Below are 20,268 nucleotides of genomic sequence, written 5' to 3'. Positions count from 1 at the left end.
GCCATAGGGACCCAGGTCATTGGGGAAAGGGGTGATGACCACTCTGGTTTCTTCAGGCTGGACATGGGCATCGTGGGGGTCCTGAGTCTCAATGCCCACTCTCTGTCAGTGTGTATATACAGAGAGAGGTAAGAGCCTAAGGAATGATAAGGCAGCTTGTGCCAACATTGTCCAGGTGCCAGCTGGTTGGTATCCTTGTTGTAACAACATCTGGAATTGAATCTTTTGAACCTGTCAGGAAATGAACTTAGATAATATGTTAATAATGCAGGGGCCAAACAACAAAACCAAGGAACCAGAGGCCAAAGCAGGAGTAAGAAGCAAATTACATTTGGTAACAATTTCTGATCCTGGTCCAGATAGAGTCAGCACTTATGTTATCCTGTCCAAAAGAGTGGAGACATTTGGTCATATATTAGCCCAGTGTGATTGATGTAGATGTACACAGTTAAAATTAGTTGGAGGAGTGACAACCTGAACGTTAATAGACAAAATAGATCTTAATTATTATTTTTTTTCAAGACAAATAGGCCTGAATCCCAGTCTAGACATGGCCTTTTGAGGAGACTGGTAGCCAGACAGCCAGTTCTCTAGTTGTGTCCAAGTAGGTTTCAACTTTTGATGCAGTATTAACATATAAACCAAAGCAGTTGTCATTGTTAATGATTTTAGTATTTCTCTAGGTATGAGACGAGACAAGAATTGGGGGTCATAAAATCTTTTTCTGAAAGTATGTAACTATCTGGAGGCCTGTTCTGCCAGGTTTTATTTTTAGAACACAGAGTGCCTTATTTCTGATTTCTACCCTGAATTCCTTTCAGGGGGTGTCAAAGGTGATCAGCTGCAGCCCCTCCTGAATTAAATCTTTGCAGAGGCAGACAACAAGTCCAGTTTTCAGCTGACAGGACCCCTTCACAGCCACAGATTTGACCATGGTTTTTGGGGACATTTCATAACCATCTGTCCCACAGTGCTAGGAATGCTCATTCCCAGGTCTCAAGAGGAGTTTGTTGACAGGCCACTCAATGTGCCATTCCTGGACTAGACCTTGTGAGTATCTAAAAGTCTCTGCACCACCTACCTAGTCTCTTAAGGTCCAGAGAAATATTCCCTCTTGTGGCTTCTTCCCATATCTGGAGTTACATCATTATGATTGTTGATCTCATATGGGACTCTGTACAATCATTTCATCAGAGGCTCAGCCACACATTTGGTAACGTAAGAAATAACAATTTTGTAAAACAGGAAAAGAAAGAAATAATATAGCTGGCATTATTAGTATGGTCATAAGTAAGAGTTTAGGAACTTTCATTAGGTGCAGCCCATTATGGGGATACCCATGTTGCTTGGTTTAGTCTGTTCTTTAAAACCCTTATCTTTAAGGGAAATTGTATACATTGGCATTGTTCATAAGGCAGGTAGCAATTTTCTAAGTGTTACTACACTGCTTATCCTTGACTTAGTCGAATTGTTTCTTTAAATTTGAATGACTGTTGCCTTGTTGTTAATCTCCTGGTTGTGGATCTTGGAGCATCTTCTCTTTATCAAAAGATTGATTACAAATTTAGGCTTCAGAAACAAACTTGGAGTATCCCTTTAATAACTCCTATTAAATCTTGTATAACATAACAGAAAGGAACTATCTGGGAATCGAGTTTTCATTGTGAGGGCATCCCTACAGCCAGGAAAGGTTGTAACCCTTCAAAATTAAAAAAAAAAAAAAAAGACTTGCCAGGGAACCAGGAAAATTCAAGCACGAGTCTTGAAACAGCCCTGACTGTTTACTTTACAGCCATTGTTTACACATTTTAAATTTCCTGATTTAGGGGTGTACTGTTGCCATGCTTTAGAGACATCAGGATGACAAAAGTCTGACAATGAAGGGTTAATTTTTGTAGAAGCAGAGTGAACTTTATCTACATGTGCCATAGTCTTCATAGATCATTGTGAAATACTATTTATTCACTTAACCAAAATAACAAAAGATCTTAAAAGCAAATATAAATCACTTAAAGGCAATATAATTCACACAGTCTGTTATCAAAAGCAGCATTCCAAGAAAACATTTTTTCTTAGCAGGGAGAGAAAACCAAACTCCAATCTGGTACCAGCTTACTGTTAATAACATATTCAGTTTCCTAATTACCTTTAATTTAATCTTAGAAAGTCCTCCTTATAAATCCTGAAGAAGCAGTACCTTTGCAAAACCATCAAAGTGATACCATAGCTGTCTATAATGAGAAAAGGCTTAAGAAAGCACTTTTAAAATCTGATTACACTGCAATTGGTAAAGTAACTTGGTTACTGCTGTGACATACAACACTTTTAGATAATAACTAGAACTATGACTGATAACATTTTACCAGGACATTTCAGAATTTTACGAACTCCATATTATTTCTGGAATAGTTATAGTAGTAAGCAGTTATTATACTGAAAAGGAAAGTTAGAAACTTGCACTCAGCTAAAAATAACTCCATGCTTGTTTTGCTTTTGTGAAATATGCTTGCTGCACTGAGAAAAACAGAAAAACAGGATGACTTAACAATTAAGTGTAACTTTATGATGTTTTGCTAAAAAATGGAATGTTTTGCACCTGGTCTTGTAAGTTTCTGTTTGGAAACTTCCATGCTCTGTAAACATGTGCACTATAAAAGTAAAGCTCACCATGAGTTCAGGTCCCAGAACTTTGGAGCGTTAGCTTGTCTAGTGCCTCCGGCTTAATAAACCTGAGTTCTCCAACCCTCTGAGTGTGGTTCTTGGTTTCTTGACAGACAGATTTCTGCAACATTTCTGGAGACCCCAGTGAGATTCTAACCACACCGGCCCCTTGAGCCGCTGAACTGGTGGCTAGGCTGAGTCAGAGCAAAGCAGCTCCAAGATGAACAAGGAGGGGCGCCACCTGACGGTATTCTGGGTTCTCTTTCGGACCAGTACTCTAACTCTCTGGATGTACAGGCCCCTACCAGACTCATTGGCGGGACGGACCAACTCACCAGGAATGGCCACAGGATCAGGTAAGGCCCCAGGGCACTGAACCCATTCAGATCCCATCTCTGGATGGAAGAGGAATTGATCACCTCCTATGGTCTTCAGTAAGAAGACCACCAGGTAGGGACCTTCCCAGAGGGGAGTGGCACGCACCAGTTAGTGACCCTCCCAGAGTGGGGAGGAACTCATCAGGAACCTTCCCAGAGAGGGGAGGCACCCACCAGTTAGGGACCTTCCCAAAGAGGGGGGGCACTGTGATAAACTCTGGTGTGAATGTGTGTGTGAGTGAGTGCCCTGGTTCATCCTCGTTCCAGGGTGATTGTCTGGCTCCATGGCCTTTGTGGCTTTGTAGTCTGAGTGGGCCATAACCTGCATTTCTGTGGTGACCTCATATGTCTCAGGGTGGTGTCTATCTCTGGGGAACCCACTCCCTCCCTGCGAGTCATATTCAAGTCAGGACTCTATACCACCCACCAAAGCTAAGAGGCACCTAAGTTACCCATGGGGACGCGGTCAGGTGGGAACCTGAATGGTCTTCTCTTCTGAGGGGGCACCCACCCTTGTTTGTTTTTGTGACACCAACATAGGGCAGGATAGATGGGGGGGGGGGGTCACTGATGACTGATTTGATTTAGCAATTGTGTATGTCCAAATGGCCCTTTTGCCCCAGGGCCCTCTGCCAAGATTATTTTCTTAAAATTTTATGGCTCACTCTCCCCTTCTGTCACTTGACTCTTTGAGTGGACTTATTGAGAAATTAGGTTTTCCCTGAAAGACTTGCCCTGTTTACCAGACAGATCTGTACTTCCCTCCCTCTTGGTCCCCTGGACCAGTCCATGCAGAGCAGCACACTCTGACGTGTTCTTTTAACCTTTCAGATTCTCATTACAAGGCTGCTTTCCTCTGTCACCTTTTCTTCAAAATCCCCTTATTTCCCAAGGATTTCAGGCTCTTCACTTAGGTGAAGAGTACAGATATTTGCTCCCATTGCCTGCTCCGTGCCCACAAGAGGGTCAATTACCCCAGACTCCCTCCAGAGCCCCACCTGAAGTTATTCCTCTGCAAACCCCATTTCAAAGACCACCTCCTTACAACCCTGTCTCCCTGAGACATTTAACCATCAGGGCCATCTTTAAGGAGGCATGTATTTGTGCTGTCTGGGAATATTGGGCTTTCCAGGACTAGTGACATCAGCACTACCTGGGTTATAAGGCCCTAAGACCAGGTCCTTCCCATGTGTGCCCCTCTCCTCCCTGGTCAAAGAGGTAGATGACACTTGTCAATATGGAGGGAAGTTTCTCAAAGCTGACTGTTTTGGATTGTATGATGAAAAACTTTAAGAAAGGTTTTTCTGGAGACTTTGGGGTTAAGATGACCTCAGGAAAGCTCCACACCCTGTGTGAGTTAGAATGGCCCACCTTCAGGGTGGGATGGCCTGTGGAGGGCACTCTAAACCTTCCTATGATTAGAGCTGTGTACTGAGTGGTGACAGGTACCCCTGGGCACCCAGTCCAGTTTCCATGCATAGATTCCTGGTTTCAAATCACTGTTCAGCTGCCTCCTTTGGTTCAGGTCTGTGCAAATAGGCAGGGACAGTGTAGGATCCTCGTGGCCCAACTGGCTCCAAGGACAAGCAAAGAAAAGCTGGCAAAGGTTATCCACCCAGAAGACCCTGAAGAAGAGACCCCTGTGACTCCACCCCATATGCCAGCTGCTCTGCCAGTTCCCATTTAGCCTCCTTACCCTTTACCAAACAGCCCTCTGCCATCTGTGTCTCCACTGCCTCCAAATCCAGAGTACCCTCCAAGCCCGTGGTGACTTTGCTCAGCCAACCAACCATTGTAAAAGCCCACAGCCTTGCAGATGCCCTTGTGAGAGGCCCAAGGCCCTCCCCAGGTCAATGAGGACAGCTCCATCCAGCCAGGACACCCGGTCCTTTATTATCAGCCTTTCAGCACCACCGACCTTCTCAACTGGGAACACCACACTCTGCCCTATTTGGAGAAGCCACAGGCAATGATTGACCTCCTCGAGTCCATTTTTACACCCACCAACCTACCTGAGACAATTGTTGCCATCTCCTCCTGACTTTCTTCAACACTGAGGACCACTGCTGGATCCTGTCAGAGGCACAGAAATGGCTCCAAGAGCAGGCACCAGCTGGTACAGTAGATCCTGCAGCCTGAGCCCTGGGGGCTGCACAGGATGATTGACCCAACTGGGAATTCAATGCCCCAGTTGGGAAGGACACCCTTGAAAAATGTGGACAAGCTCCGCTGCAAGGACTGAGGGCAGGAGCCAGAAAACCAACTAACAGGTCCAAGACAACAGAAATGCACCAGAAGCCAGATGAATCACCCATGGATTTCTATGAGAGACTGTGTGAGGCGTTCCGGGTGTATACCTCTTTTTACCCTGAAGCACAGGAAAACCAATGCATGGCCAATGCAGTGTTCATGACCCAGTCTCATGCTGATATCCTCCGTAAGCTTCAGGAGCTTGAGGGCTTTGCTGGAATGAAAGCCACCCAGCTGTTGAAAGTCACAGAAATGCTGTTTGTGAACCATGACCAAGAAACCCAAAAGGTGGCTGACAAGAGCATGAAGGAGAAGGTGTCCCTGCTGGCTGCTGCACTGGGGAACCCAGGTCCAATAGAGCAGACTGCTCCCCCATGGAAAGGGGAAGCCAAGAGGAGACCGCCACTATGTCACGACCAGTGCGCCTATTGCAAAGAGACTGAACATGAAGAATGAATGTCTCCATTGTAGAGAGACAGCTGAAGGGTCAAAGAAGTTCAGTCAACCCAGCAGAGGAAGGTATCAGCCTGGGCCAGCTGCCCAAGACCTTATCAGCCTGGCCAGAGTAGGATTGGGATAGGGAGGACCAGGCTCCCTGATCCTGGGCCCCTGGAAGCCTATGGTCACCATGAAAGTAGGGGGCCAATCAATGACTTTTATGGTGGAAACTGGAGCTGCACACTCTGTGATGACAACACCTGTGGCTCCCCTCACAGGTGAACAGCAACTATCATTGGGGCCACAGGGGACAAGACTGCCCGCTCATTCTGCAAGGCTCGTTCATGTCAGCTAGGGGGCCACCTAATTACTCATGAATTGCTGTGCTTACCAGAATGCCCCATTCCTTTGTTGGGCAAAGACCTGCTGTCAAAGCTTGGGGCAAAGGTCACCTTTGTCCCCGGGAAGCCCACAAGCCTCACCCTGGGGAGCAAACTATCTCTGATAATGGCTGTGACCATGCCCAGGAAAGTGAATTGCATGTCTATGCTTCAGAAAGAGAACAAACAAATCCAACTAGCCTGCTAGAAGAGTTCCCTACTGTCTGGGCAGAAAAGTGGCCCTCAGGGTTGGCCAAAACCCATGCACCCACCATGGTGGACCTGAGGCCAGGGGCCACTCCTGTCAGGCAGAGGCAATATCCAATACCGTGAGAGGCACATCTGGGAATTCATGACTGCATCCAATGCCTACATGATGCCAGAATTCTGATTGAGTGTCAGTCTCCCTGGAACACTCTGCTCCTACCAGGCAAGAAGCGTGGAGGGAACAACTATTGCCCTGTCCAGAACCTCAAAGCCACCAACAATGCAGTGATCACCATCCATCCAGTGGTCTCAAAACCATTACACACTCCTGGGCCTCTTACCCACCGAAGCGAGCTGGTTCAGCTGCCTGGATCTCAAGGATACCTTCTTTTGCCTCCAGCTATCACCATCCAGCGAGCCTTTGTTTACCTTTGAATGGGAAGACCCATGCACCTGGAGAAAGACACAGCTGACTTGGACCTGACTGTCACAATGCTTCAAAACCTTGCCTACCTTGTTTGGTGAGCACTGGCTGTGGATCTTGCTAACTTCCCTGGAGAAGCCTTCAAAGGCACCCTACTCCAAGATGTAGATGACCTGTTGCTAGCCAGTCCCACCTAAGAGGACTGCTGGAAAGGCACCAAAGCCCTATTGGTCCTACTCTCCACCATGGGGTACAAGGTGTTAGGGAAAAAGGCTCAGATCTGCAGACAGGAGGTCAAGTATCTTGGGTTTGTCATCTTGAGAGGGCATCGGGTGCTCGGACATGAAAGGAAGCAAACCATCTGTTCAATACCTCAGCCAAGCACCAAGAAAGAATTCTGTGAGTTCCTTGGGGCTGCCAGAAACTTCAAGATCTGGATACCAGGCTTCTCTGAAACTGCCAAGCTGTTGTGCAAGGCCACAGCAGGGTCTGGTAAAGACCCCCTAGAGTGGGGCCTAAACAAGAAAAAAACTTCAAGGAGATAAAGAGACTCTTAACCAGCACCCCAGCATTTGGGCTGCCCGATGTGACAGGGGACTTTAACCTCTTCGTGTATGAGAAAAATCATGCTGCACTGGAGGTCCTCACACAAACAGTTGGGCCATGGAAGCACCCGGTCACATATCTGTCTAAATGACTATATCCTGTGGCCACAGGATGGCCACCATGTCTCCGGGCATTACCCACTACAGTGGTCCTGGTCAGAGAAGCAGACAAGCTTACACTGGGACAGAATATAAATATAAAAGTCCCCCATGCTGTTACCATGCTGATGAACAAACAGGAACATAAATGGCTGACCAACACCAGAAGGACTCACTATCAACGACTGCTCTGTGAAAACCCACGGGTCCACCTCGAGACCATGTGGACGCTGAATCCTGCCACCTTCTTATCTATGGAGGCAGCCACCCCCAATCATGACTGTGAAGAGGTCCTGGATGAAGTCTACTCAAGTAGGCCAGACCTGATGGAAACTAGCCTCCAGAATCCAGAACTGGAACTGTTCACTGATGGAAGCAGTTTCATCCAGAAAGGGCAATGTAAAGCAGGCTTTGCAATAACAACAACAGATGAGATAATAAAGGCTGAGGCCTTGCCACAGGGGTGGTCAGCACAACGGGCTGAGCTGTGGGCACTCACCCAGGCACTGAGGCACACTGAAGGGAAGTGAGTCAACATCTACACAGACTCAAGTTTTGCTTTTACTACTCTGCGTGTTCATGGAGCCATCTATAAAGAAAGGGGACTACTGACAGCAGGGGGAAAAGGGATCAAAAACAGAGAAGAAATCTTCAACTGTTAGAGGTAATTTGGAAGTCTTCCCAGGTCATAGTCATCCATTGCAAAGGCCACCAGAGAGGAGCTGATCCCTGCAGCAAAGGAAATCGATTGGCTGACCAGACAGCCAAGGAGGCGGTGAGCCAACTGAGTCCCACATTGGGTCTGGAGCCAATCTCTAAGGTCCTCTTGGCACCAGAATTGCCCCCATCCCCAGGGTATACCAAAGAAGAGGATCAATGGGCTTTAGGTGAAGGAGGAATTAAAGGAAAAGAGGGCTGGTGAAAGCTTCCAGATCAAAGACTCTTCACCCCAAGTGCTTTAGCAGTCCAGCTAGGGCAGCAACACCATGAGAGAACTCACTTAAGGAAAACCACACTAGAAAGTCTACTGAGCTGCTACTCTTTCATTCCTAATCTCCCAAGCCTGTGTACCCAGATCAGTGCTAGGTGTGTGACCTGTGCAAGAAACAATGCCAACAAAAGACCAAGACCCAGCCCAAGGGTGCAGGCTGTCAGGACATTGCCCTTTGAAGATTTAGAAGTGGACTTTACTGAAGTCAAGCCTTACTGAGGCTATAAGTATTTGCTTGTGATAGTCTGCACCTACATGGGATGGGCTGAGGCCTACCCCACCCACACTGAATGGGCACGAGAGGTGGCCAAGGCCCAACTAAGAGATATAATCCCCAGATATGGCCTAACTCTCTCCATAGGGTCTGACAATGGGCCAGCCTTTGTGTCTGAGATAGTTCAGATTTTGTCCAAGACACTGGGAGTCAAATGGAAGCTCCACACCACTTACAGACCACAAAGCTCAGGGAAAGTTGAGTGTGTGAATTGGACCCTCAAGACGACGTTAGCTAAGCTCTGTCAGGAGACCTAATTACCTTTGGTCAACATGCTGCCCCTAGCCTTACTTCGAGCCTGATACACCACGAGGTCCTCAGGCTGTTTTCCCTTTGAGATCTTATATGGGACACCTCCTCCAGTGATAGGGAATCTCAAGGGAGACCCCCAACAACTAGCAGACCTGGAGCTGTCTCGACACCTCCAGGGCCTGGGAAAGGTCTTCCACTGCATTACTTGAGAAACCTTAGAAAGGCCTCCCATTTCCCTGGGCAATTGGGTTCGTCCCTATCAGCCAGGAGAGGAGGTATGAGTAAAAGATTAGAGGAAGGAACCACTTCAGGCAGTTTGGACTGGCCCTCATATGGTCATCCTGGCAACCCCTACTGCTGTTAAAGTTGCAGGAGTCACCCCATGGATCCATCACACTTGGGTAAAGAGAACAGCACTTCTAGAAGGGTGAGGGACCTGGACTGCCAAAGCTTATCTGAACCAGCAACTTCAGGTCTTCCTACAGAGACAACAAAGTCCCATCTAGGATCTCCAGCCCTGCTCCAGTCACTCCAGCGCTGACTGATCTACACACAGTGGAAGCTTGAGGAATATGATGAGGGACATCTGAGAGTCAGGTTTACGATGACACCCTTCCTTGTGAGGATTGGTTGCACCACTGGCCTTCATGTTTTCTGTAGGCTAAACACAAGGGGTTTGCGTTGGCTATAATCTACCTAAAGGTAATGGAATCATGGAGAACTATTTGGGGGTTGATTTTCTTACCTAGGGGGATTCAAAAATGCTTGTAGGAATAGTCCTACTTCTCCTTGGGATCTGTCTCCTTTTACCTTGCCTCTTGCCCTTATTCATGAGGGTAGTTTCCAGCCTAGCTGTGGCCACCGCAGATAGGAGGGCCACCGCACATCTCCTAGGCCTAAAAGTTTATCATCCCCTGGGCTTAGAAGATAAAGAAGTTGATGCCTTCTAAGATTTAGGGGGCATCAAGAGGGGGGATTAAAGAGGAAAGTTAGAAACTTACACTCAGCTAAAAACCACTCCATGCTTGTTTTGCTTTTGTGAAATATGCTTGCTGTGCCAAGAAAAACAGAAAAACAGGATGACCTAACATTTCAATGTAACTTTATGATATTTTGCTAAAAAATGGAATGTTCTGCACCTGCTTTTGTAAGTTTCTGTTTGGAAACTTCCATGCTCTGTAAACATGTGCACTATAAAAGTAAAGCTCACCCTGAGTTCAGGGTCCACAACTTTGGAGCGTTAGCTCATCTGGTGCCACCAGCTTAATAAACCTGATTTCTCTACCATCTGAGTGTGGTGCTTGATTTCTCGATGAACCAATTTCTGCAAAAATACAATATTAAAATTGTTTAGAACACTCAGTCGGATAGGATAAAATATCTCAGTGTGGCACCAAACACATTTATTAATAGTTCTAAACATTCCTTTTAACTGTAAAAGGAAGGCAATGTTCAGTAATTAACGTCTCAGTATCTTGTTTTATTCTTAAAAAGTTGACCCAAAGTTCTTATCTCATTTGCATTTTCTGTCTTTAAAAGTTTTTTTTCCACATTGAGTTATTTTCATTGCTGACACATTTGTAACAGATAGCTTATATTAAACCTAGGTGTGGTAAAAGTTACAATTAATATTGATGACTTGAAAGGCATGTCTATATTAATTAGATCAACAAACAAACATTAATACCAGGTATTAATTTAGTGTTCAATATTTCTAGTTCACATAAACCTGAAGCCCATTTAGTTTAATTTCTCTTGTATTTGGAATTGCTTGATTTGTAAGCACTCACTTTTCTCTAAGCCAATAAAATAGAACTTTTTACAAATTAACCTCAGCAATATTATCCACTGAGACATACATATATCCAGTCAGACAGAGATCTCATAGTTTCCTGACTGAGGTTTAAAGTGCCTTTTTGCCTTTTTTTTTTTTTTCTTAAATTGGAGTTTCACTAAGCAACACAAGGCCAAAGTCTCAGGCAAAGTGGGCTGTGTTTATATCCCAAGGACATAGTAAGAATCAACTTCAAGCTTTCTCCTAGGCATATTTTTATTTTCTCAGGGTCAGAATTTTGAAAAAAAAAAAAAAAAGTATTTTAACAAGATAGCTTTTTCCAATTGCACATGCAAAGAGAACCAGTCTTGCAACTTCAAAACAAAGTTATAATTAGCCAATTTTCTCCAAAGTCTAAAGAATACTGTGGCCATCATTGTCAAAAATCATCTTTCCTTTTTCTATCAGACCGAATAGTGTTCAAATTGGCCCTAATAACAGAGGCAGACTGGTTGACAAAATGTTGTGCCCGCAGGCTGGGGGTTGGTGGGATGGTGGGAAGGAAAGGACAAGTAGAAAGTCATCTTGGAGATCTGATGAAGAGGGAGACAGAGAAGGTCAGGGACACAAAGCTGCAACAGAAGAGCACATGTAGCATGAGTCCCTCAGATCTGGATTCTGACTCATGGCCATAAAAGTCTGAACATAAGGGGTCTCTGAGTCCTTTCCTTGCATTTGCCAAAAGACATTGTTCTTGGTCCCCCAGTTTATATTGGGCCCAAGCCGTCTTACAAAAGAAAATGAGTCTATATATTGTCAAGGTCAAATTTCCTAAAATACGGCCAAGAGGTGAGTCTGAAGGAGGCTCCCAAAATGTACCAGAAACCATCCTTAGCCTTATGCTATAGAATGGGGGTACTGAGAATCACCAGCCACATAAAGGCATCCCTTTTGCCCCAGTGAACCCTCAGTGTGACTAAGGCACAAAAATGGCTGACCATCCCAACAATCGCATCCAACAGTAAGAGGTGACCCCTGAGCGTGCAGCTGAGGCACAAAAACCATGCATCAAAGGCATAAACCATGCATCAAGGCACCATGCATTTTGGGCTGGGAAAAGACAGGATAGAGAAGAGATTACTGGGGAACAAACCAGAGCCTCACCATTTAGTGACTCCCTGAACCTTGAGAAGGCACTCCTTGGTTGACTCAAAGGCAACACTTAATTCAAACTGGACCAAGGGGGAAAAAAAGTGAAAGTAACAGAGAAAACAGGCTGAGGATCTGCCTCAAAATTCTGCCGGGAAGGTGACAGTCCAGGGAAGGAAGCTCAGTGTTTTGCTTGAAAAAATGTATGCCTCACGTTGCATGGAAGTTGTCTTGCTGGGGGCAGATGCTGAAAGAGCCTGGTCCATTCCATGATCCCTCCTTATCCCTTCATATGAGTCTTCAAGTGGCAGGTGCCCTAATGGCTTTTAAATGCCTGATCCATGTCCATACAATGTCAATTGGCCTCATTCTCAGTTAGAAGGAAGAGAGAGGGACCCTCACCCATTCTGGGCAGTAGTTACTGGGGCAAAGCAAGCTATGGAGCCTTCAGAACACACCGGGGTGTGGCCCCAGCCAGAGTCCCTCCATTGCTTTCACAGCCACCTGCCTGTTCACAGAGGGTCCTAAAGAATGAGGAGAGAAAGTGGGGGAAGAGATCCCTCAAGAGAGAGAGTCTCCATATGGCTACCAAAAATGTCTTAGCTCCAGCGCAGGTTGGGAAAGAATTTCCAGACCCAAGGCAGTATAGGAAAAATCAGGTTGAATGCAAACAAAGAACAGAGAGGGTGGGAAATATGCTGGAAAATCAGCTGGCCATTTTCCTGGCAGAGCAGGGAGAGCCAACCCCTTCATGGACTCGCAGCCAACTATTATAACCCCTAGACAAAGAAAATTCCTGCTAGGAGAATGGCATTAATTGATTGGTCAGTGTGCCATAAGCCAAAGGGTGTCATTAGGTGATAGGCCAGGATCCTATATGTTGAATACATTCCCTAGTATGGGGTTATGTTGTTCAGCTAGCATAAGTCAAGAAATATAGCCTAGGCCACACTCTCCCATCAGCAGGGGAAGCCCACCAACATCAAGGGTCCCATGAGCAAGACCAACTTCACTGGGAGAACACAGAGCACATCTCAGGCTCACACTAAACTCTGCTGCTGCAAGCAATCCTGGAGATTTCAATTAGATTACCCTCCCTACTTCTGACCTGAAGTTGCAAGTGAGCCCCAATCACCCTCTTTCACCCCCTCTTGCCTTGGTGGGGAAGCAAATTCTGAGAGCAACCCACACGCAAAGTAGGGACCAAAACCAAAACTGATCCCCGAGGTCGGCAGGACCAAGACGAGAAAGAGAAACAGCTGCAGGAGGAGCAGATTTAATGCCCACAATAGGCTTGAAAGAATCTGCATCTGTGGATCACCTGAATAGATGAGTGTTTCTGCAATAGAGACTGCAGACATAGGAGACAACTGGGAATTGTGGGGACAAATAAACACAGGACTAATATCAGACCACAGTCTGAGCTCTCCACAGTCCTCTCCATAGCAGGGGCAGAGCCATATCTAGAAATATTAGAATACTTTTTGGTATGCTTATCTTGTTTCTGAATTCAGGTATTTGTTAGTTAAATTTTTACTGTACATATGCATATGTGGATTTGCTTGTAATTTGTATGAGTACTCTCCTCTTTCTTTTCTTTGCTATCTCGTTTTCTCTTTTCATTGGTTTCTTTTCCTCTTCTCTTTCTAACATGCAAGTGTGAACATCCCCTTGTGCGATTTTGACTGATTAGAGTTGCTTTTACCACCAATCATGGGGATCTGTCTGACCTTTCCATTTCTTCCCTTTTTTTCCTCCTGTTTCTCTTTGCTCTCTTTCCACCTCCTTTTTCTCTGTGCTGAATAGCTTCCAGGGTCTTGGCACCCCAGTCAGGGGCCAAACCTGGACCTCTGAGAAAGCATAGTAGAGTGCAGGGCATTGGCCACCAGAGAACCCCTAACCCCATGGAATATAATCAGCAAGTGCTCCCCCAGAGTTCTCATTCTCAACAACAAGTTCCATACCAATCAAAGGCCAGCAAGCTCCAGTGCTTGACACCTCAAGCCAAACAAAACAGAGATAAGAGGAATTTCTACAAGGCAGCATAGGGCAAGGAGACAGCAAATGTGATAAATTAGACACAATGAGAAAACAAAGAAACACCTTGCAGGCAAAGGAGAAAGATAAAAATCCACAAGACCAAAAAAATGAAGGAGAAATTGGAAAATTGAATGAAAAAGAATTCAGAGTAATGATAGTAAGGGTGGTCCAAAATTTCAAAAACAAAGTAAAGAATACACAAAAAACATTTAATAAGGACCTAGAAGAACTAAAGGGTAAACAAACAGTAATGAACAATGTGGTAAATGAAATTAAAAGTACTTTCAATGGTATAAACAGGAGAAATATGAGGCAGAAGAATGAGTAAGTGAGTTGGAAGATAGAATGGGGGAAAAAGCTGCCACAGAGCAGGGAAAAGAAAAATGAATAAAAAGAATGGAAGACAGTCTCAGAGACCTCAGAGAGAATATTAAGCATACCAACATTCAAATCATAGGCATCCCAGAAGAAGAAGAAAAAAAGAAAGAATCTGAGAAAATATGTGAGGAGATTATGGTAGAAAACTTTGCTCACATGGGAAAGGAAATAGTAAAACAAGTCCAAGAAGTGCAGAGAGGGGATGGAAAAAGATGTGCCATGCAAATGGAAGTCAAAAGAAAGTTGGAGTAGTGATACTCATATCAGATAAGATAGAATTTGAAATAAAAAATGTTACAAGAGACAAGAAAGGACACTGCATACAGATCAAGGGAACAATAAAAGAAGAAGAGATAACAATTATAAATATATATGCACCCATTATAGGAGCACCTCAATATGTAACGCAAATGCAAACAACTATGAAAGAGGAAATTGACAGTAACACAATCATAGTGGAGGACTTTAACACCCCATTTACACCAATGGACCGATCATCCACACAGAAAATTAATATGGAAAAATAAGCTTTAAATAACAAAGTAAACCAGTTTGATTTACTAGTTATCTATAGGACATTATATCCAAAAACAGCAGATTACACATTCTTCTCAAGTGCACATGGAGCATTCTCCAGGATAGATCACATTATGGGTTACAAATCAAGCCTTGGTAAATTTAACAAAATTGAAATCATATCAAGCATATTTTCTAACCACAACACTATGAGATTAGAAATCAATTATAGGAAAAAAAACCTGTACAAAACACAAGCACATGGAGGCTAAAAAATGCACTACTAAATAACCAAGAGATCACTGAAGAAATCCAAGAGGAAATCAAAAAATATCTAGAGACAAATGAAATCACAATAATCCAAAACCTGTGGGATGCAGCAAAAGCAGTTCTAAGGGGGAAGTTTATAGCAATACAATCCTACCTCAAAAAAAAAAAAAGAAAAATCCCAAATAAACAATCTAACCTTACACCTAAAGAAACTTGAGAAAGAAGAGCAAACAAAACCCAAAGTCAGTAGATGGAGAGAAATCATAAAGATCAGAGCAGAAATAAACAAAATAGAGACAAAGAAAACAATATCAAATATCAGTAAAACTAGAAGCTGGTTCTTTGAGAAGATAAATAAAATCGATAAACCTCTAGCAAGACTCATCAAGAAAAAGAAGAACAGGCCTCAAATCAATAAAATTAGACATGAAACAGAAGAAGTTACAATGGACACCACAGAAAGAAAAAGCACCAGAAAAGGCTACTACAAGCAGCTATATACAAATAAAATGGACAACCTGGATGAAATGGACAGTTTCTTAGAATTCTATAATGTCCCAAGATTGAATCAGGAAGAAATAGAAAATATGGGCAGAGCAATCACAAGTAATGAAATTGAAATTGTGATTAAAAATCTCCCAACAAACAAAAGTCCAGGACCAGATGGATTCACAGGTAAATTTTATCAAACATTTAGAGAAGAGCTAACACCCATCCTTCTCAAACTCTTCCAAAAAATTGCAGAGTAAAGAAAATGCCCAAATTCATTCTAGGAAGCCACCATCACCCTGATAGCAAAACCAGACAAAGATACTACAAAAAAAGAAAATTACATGCCAATATTACTGATGGATTTAGATACAAAAATCCACAACAAAATACTAGCCAACAGAATCCAACAACACATTAAAAGGATCATACACCATGATCAAGTGGGGTTTATCCCTGGAATGCAAGGATTCTTCGATATATGCAAAACAGTCAATGTGATACACCATACGAACAAACTGAAGGGAAAAAAAAACACATAATCATCTCAAGAGATGCAGAATAACTTTTGACAAAATTCAACACCCATTTATGATAAAAACTCTCCAGAAGGTGGGCATAGAGGGAAACTACCTCAACATAGTAAAGGCCATATATGACAAACCCACAGCAAACATCATTCTCAATGGTGAAACACTGAAAGCATTCTGAGATCAGGAACAAGACAAGCATGTCCACTATCTCCACTACAATTCAACATGGTTTTGAAAGTCCTTGACACAGCAATCAGAGAAGAAAAAGAAATAAAAGGAATGCAAATAGGAAAAGAAAAAGTAAAACTGTCACTGTTCACAGATGATGTAATACTACATGTAGAAAATCCTCAAGATGCCACCAGAAAACTACTTGAGCTAATCAATGAATTTGGTAAAGTTACAGGAAACAAAATTCACACAGAGAAATCTCTTGCATTGCTATCTACTAAAAATATATTATCAGAAAGGAAATTAAGGAAACAATCCCATTCACCATGGCAACAAAAAGAATTAAATACCTAGGAATAAACCTAACTAAGGAGGTAAAAGACCTATACTCAGAAAAGTATAAGACACTAATGAAAGAAATCAAAGATGACACAAACAGATGAAGAGATATACCATGTTCATAGATTGGAAGAATCAACATTGTGAAAATGACTATCCTACCCAAAGTAATTTACAGTTTCAGTGCAATCCCTATGAAATTACCAATGGCATTTTTCACAGATCTAGAACAGGAAATTTCACGATTTATATGGAAACACAAAAGACCCCGAATAGCCAAAGCTATCTTGAGAAGAAAAGATGCAGCTGCTGGAATCAGGCTTCCTTCAGTCTATACAATAAGGCTACATTGATCATGACAGGATGGTACTGGCATAAAAAAAGACATATATATCAATGGAACAGGATAGAAGGCCCAGAGATAAACTATGGTCAACTAATCTAAGACAAAGAAGCCAAGGATATACAATGGAGAAAAGGCAGTCTCTTCAATAAGTGGTGCTGGGAAAACTGGACAACATGGAAAAGCATGAAATTAGAACACTTCCTAACACCATCCACAAAAATAAATTCAAAATGCATTAAACACATAAATGTAAGTGCAGACGCTATAAAACTCCTAAAGGAAAACATAGAAAGAACACTCTTCAACATAAATCACAGCAAGATCTTTTTTGATCCATCCCCAGAGTAATGGAAATAAAAGCAAAAATAAATAAGTGGGACCTAATGAAACTTCAAAACTTCTGCACAGCAAAGGAAATTATAAGCAAGATGAAAGACAACCCTCAGATTGGGAGAAAATATTTGCAAATGAATAAATAGACAAAGGATTAATCTCAAAAATATATAAACAGTTCATCTAGCTCAATAAAAAAAAAAAAAACAAACAAACAAACAAAAAAAAAAAACGAACAACCCAATCCAAAAATGGGCAGAAGACCTAGATAAGCATTTCTCCAAAGAAGATACGCGGATGACCAAGAGGCATATGAAAAGCTGCTCAACATCACTAATTATTCCTCTCATCTTCCACGTTCCAGGTTAAATGTCACTATTTCAGTGAAGTCTTCCCCCAGGCTAGATCAGACTCGTGTCTTGGTCACTCTCTAGACACTTCCTCATTTGTAACAAGTACCAAAGTGGTAATTCATTATGTGTGTGACTCGTTTCATGTACGTCTGCCTCAATAGATGTAAGGGCAGATTGTATCCTCAGTGCCCCCCTCAAGTGCCCAGCACACAGTGGATGCACAATGTATCTTTGCTGAGTGAATGAATGAGTGAGTAAAGAAATGCATGAGGAGTAAACAGGGACCTGTGTCTGGTGTCTGATAAATAATGGGTCACCCCACACAGTGGAGATGAGGTTCCCTGGGGCAGCACATGCTCAGAGTGGTGGGGAGGGAGGCACTGACTGCCCTGGGAGACGTTGGTTCCCAGCATGGCTCCCTACCCGGCTCAGACACTGAGACCCCTGGCCAGGTGATGCCCGAGCTAGCCTGGGGGCCTCCAAAGGACACATAGCTTCCGTCTGAGGGTATCACACGGAATCCCATCAGTTATTGCCCCTTGTTCTCAGGCCCATCCTGGATCCCAGCTTCCTGATTCTCATCCCCTGCTCCACTGTGTGCCAAGGATTCGGGAGGGAGGGCAGCAGCTGGCAATGGGTAGGAGGAGTGTCTCTTTGTATGAGTTGCTTGCAGACCTCAAAAATGCAGCCCAACTCTCTCCACTGCTGGTAAGCTTCTCCCTAAGGAGACCAGTTTACTAGTTTGTCCAAGACTTTCTCAGGTTTTAAACTGACAGTTTTGCATACTAAGCACTGCTTAGCCCTGGAGGGTTGGTCATTTTATCAAAACCCTGTTCAGGCTGATGAAATTCTCCCTGATTCTCTCTTCATCCCACATTAGGGTCCTCAAACCTTGCCACCTGCCTCACAGCATAGTGGGTGCAGAACTTCTCCAGGCTGCGTACACCACTCAGGACCCTATTCAGGACCCTGGTCAGGAAGCCTGGGGCAATTATGTGCCCATGGGTGGGGTATGTATCTCTTTCTTTGTGTATCACTTTGTGTGTGTGTGCATGTGTATCTGTGTGTATGTTTGTGTGTGCCTGTGTGTCTGTGTCTGTGTCTGTGTTTGTCTCTGTATCTGTGTTCGTGTGTGTGTATGTGTGTCCTTCTGCTTGGATCATATGGCTCTATGTGACTGTGTGTCTGTGTGTGCATATGTGTCCGTGCACATGAGTGAGAGGGTCACAGGGGTGACCATCAGAGGGAGAGGTTCACCAGTTCATGGTTATCTACCAGTGGTGGGTTTGGGACACTGGCATCCACTTGAGCTGTCCTTTGTGGTAGCTGTGGCCCACCCTGCCAAACATCACCAAGCTGCCATTGTCCTTCTTACTGAGGATACAAGGAAGAGAGAGGGATCCTTGTCAGAGAATAACACTACTCACTCTCTGAGGGTGTGCTTATCCACCCATCAAAGGCACTACTATGGTCCCCATCTTACAGATGTGGAAATTGAGGCACAGAGGGATTGAGTACCCGACCAAGGTCAGTCACCAAATAATGAGTGGCACAAAGAAGACACAAAGTTGTGCAACCTGGTCGGGGTCCAACCACCCACCCTTCTGAGAGGGCCGGGTCCCCTCCAGTGAGCAGAGTGCTCAGAGACACCCTCAGAGGACACCGTGCAAGAGGGGCCTGGCTTCCCTCTTATGTGGCCTGAGAATCCGAGTCCCGTGGGCACCAAGGGCATGGGTTCGTGTTCACCCAGGGTTGGCTTCACCAGACTGTGACCTGTGCCATCCATGGGGCCCCACGCTCACCAGGGTCCCACTCCTCTGCTATCTCTGCGTTGAAATTCCTGATGCTTTTTGAACAAGAGGTTCTACATTTTCAGATTTGCTCCTGTCAATTGTGTAATTAGTCCTGGGCTCCCAGTAAAATGTTACTGGGGAAGTCAATATTCACACTGTCCCTCTCCTCCCTCCCATATTAAATCCATCAGCAAATCCTGCTGCCTTTTCTTCCAACCTGTGTCCTGACACCTTCCGTTGCTCTGCCTCTTCCCTCCACCCTCTTGGATCAAGCTGCTGCCCTTGAGCCCATGAGCATGGTTGTGTTCCTATAAAACTTGCTTTACAAAAACCAGTGCCTGGGCCAGATGTGGCCCTGGGGCCATAGTTATGTTGGGCTAGACAGTCTCAGGAAACTTCTGAATCAAGTGGTCTATAAATTCTTTTGCAACTGAAAGTAACTGAACACTTGATTTAGAGAGAGGGCTTGTCCAGCTCAGACTTACATGCTCAAGTAGAAGGTAAAGACAGGCTGAGAAATGACTCCTCGTGTCTTCAGGTTGTCAAAGACAGGGGTTGCCCCTTGGAAGGCCATGCTTGGGTAGCCCAGGCCCAGGATGCCATCAAAGGGTGCATAGTCCAACCCAGTCTGTGTTTTGCTCAGGCCAAATGCCTGGTCCAGGATGACAAGGTTCCCAATCTGTGGGAGAGGAGAAGGTTCCCACATGAAACTTTGGAATGTGGGGCAGGGACTAGGCTGGGATGGAGACACCATTAACACCTCAGAGAAGACCTGAGGCCTGGCTGTTCCCTGGGTTGACCTCTGATGGTTGGAACAGGCTGGCAC

At 44.3% G+C, this 20,268-nt stretch overlaps 1 pseudogene; it reads right to left on the bottom strand.

The window, feature by feature from the left end:
* LOC130849626 (pregnancy-associated glycoprotein 2-like) overlaps positions 1-20,268 on the bottom strand; it is a 136,185-nt pseudogene that overhangs the window by 112,385 nt on the left and 3,532 nt on the right.

The sequence above is a fragment of the Hippopotamus amphibius genome, chromosome 3 (genome assembly GCF_030028045.1).
Source record: "Hippopotamus amphibius kiboko isolate mHipAmp2 chromosome 3, mHipAmp2.hap2, whole genome shotgun sequence".
In the NCBI taxonomy this organism is placed as follows: Eukaryota; Metazoa; Chordata; class Mammalia; order Artiodactyla; family Hippopotamidae; genus Hippopotamus; species Hippopotamus amphibius.
This window is presented reverse-complemented; position numbering and strand designations above follow the sequence as displayed.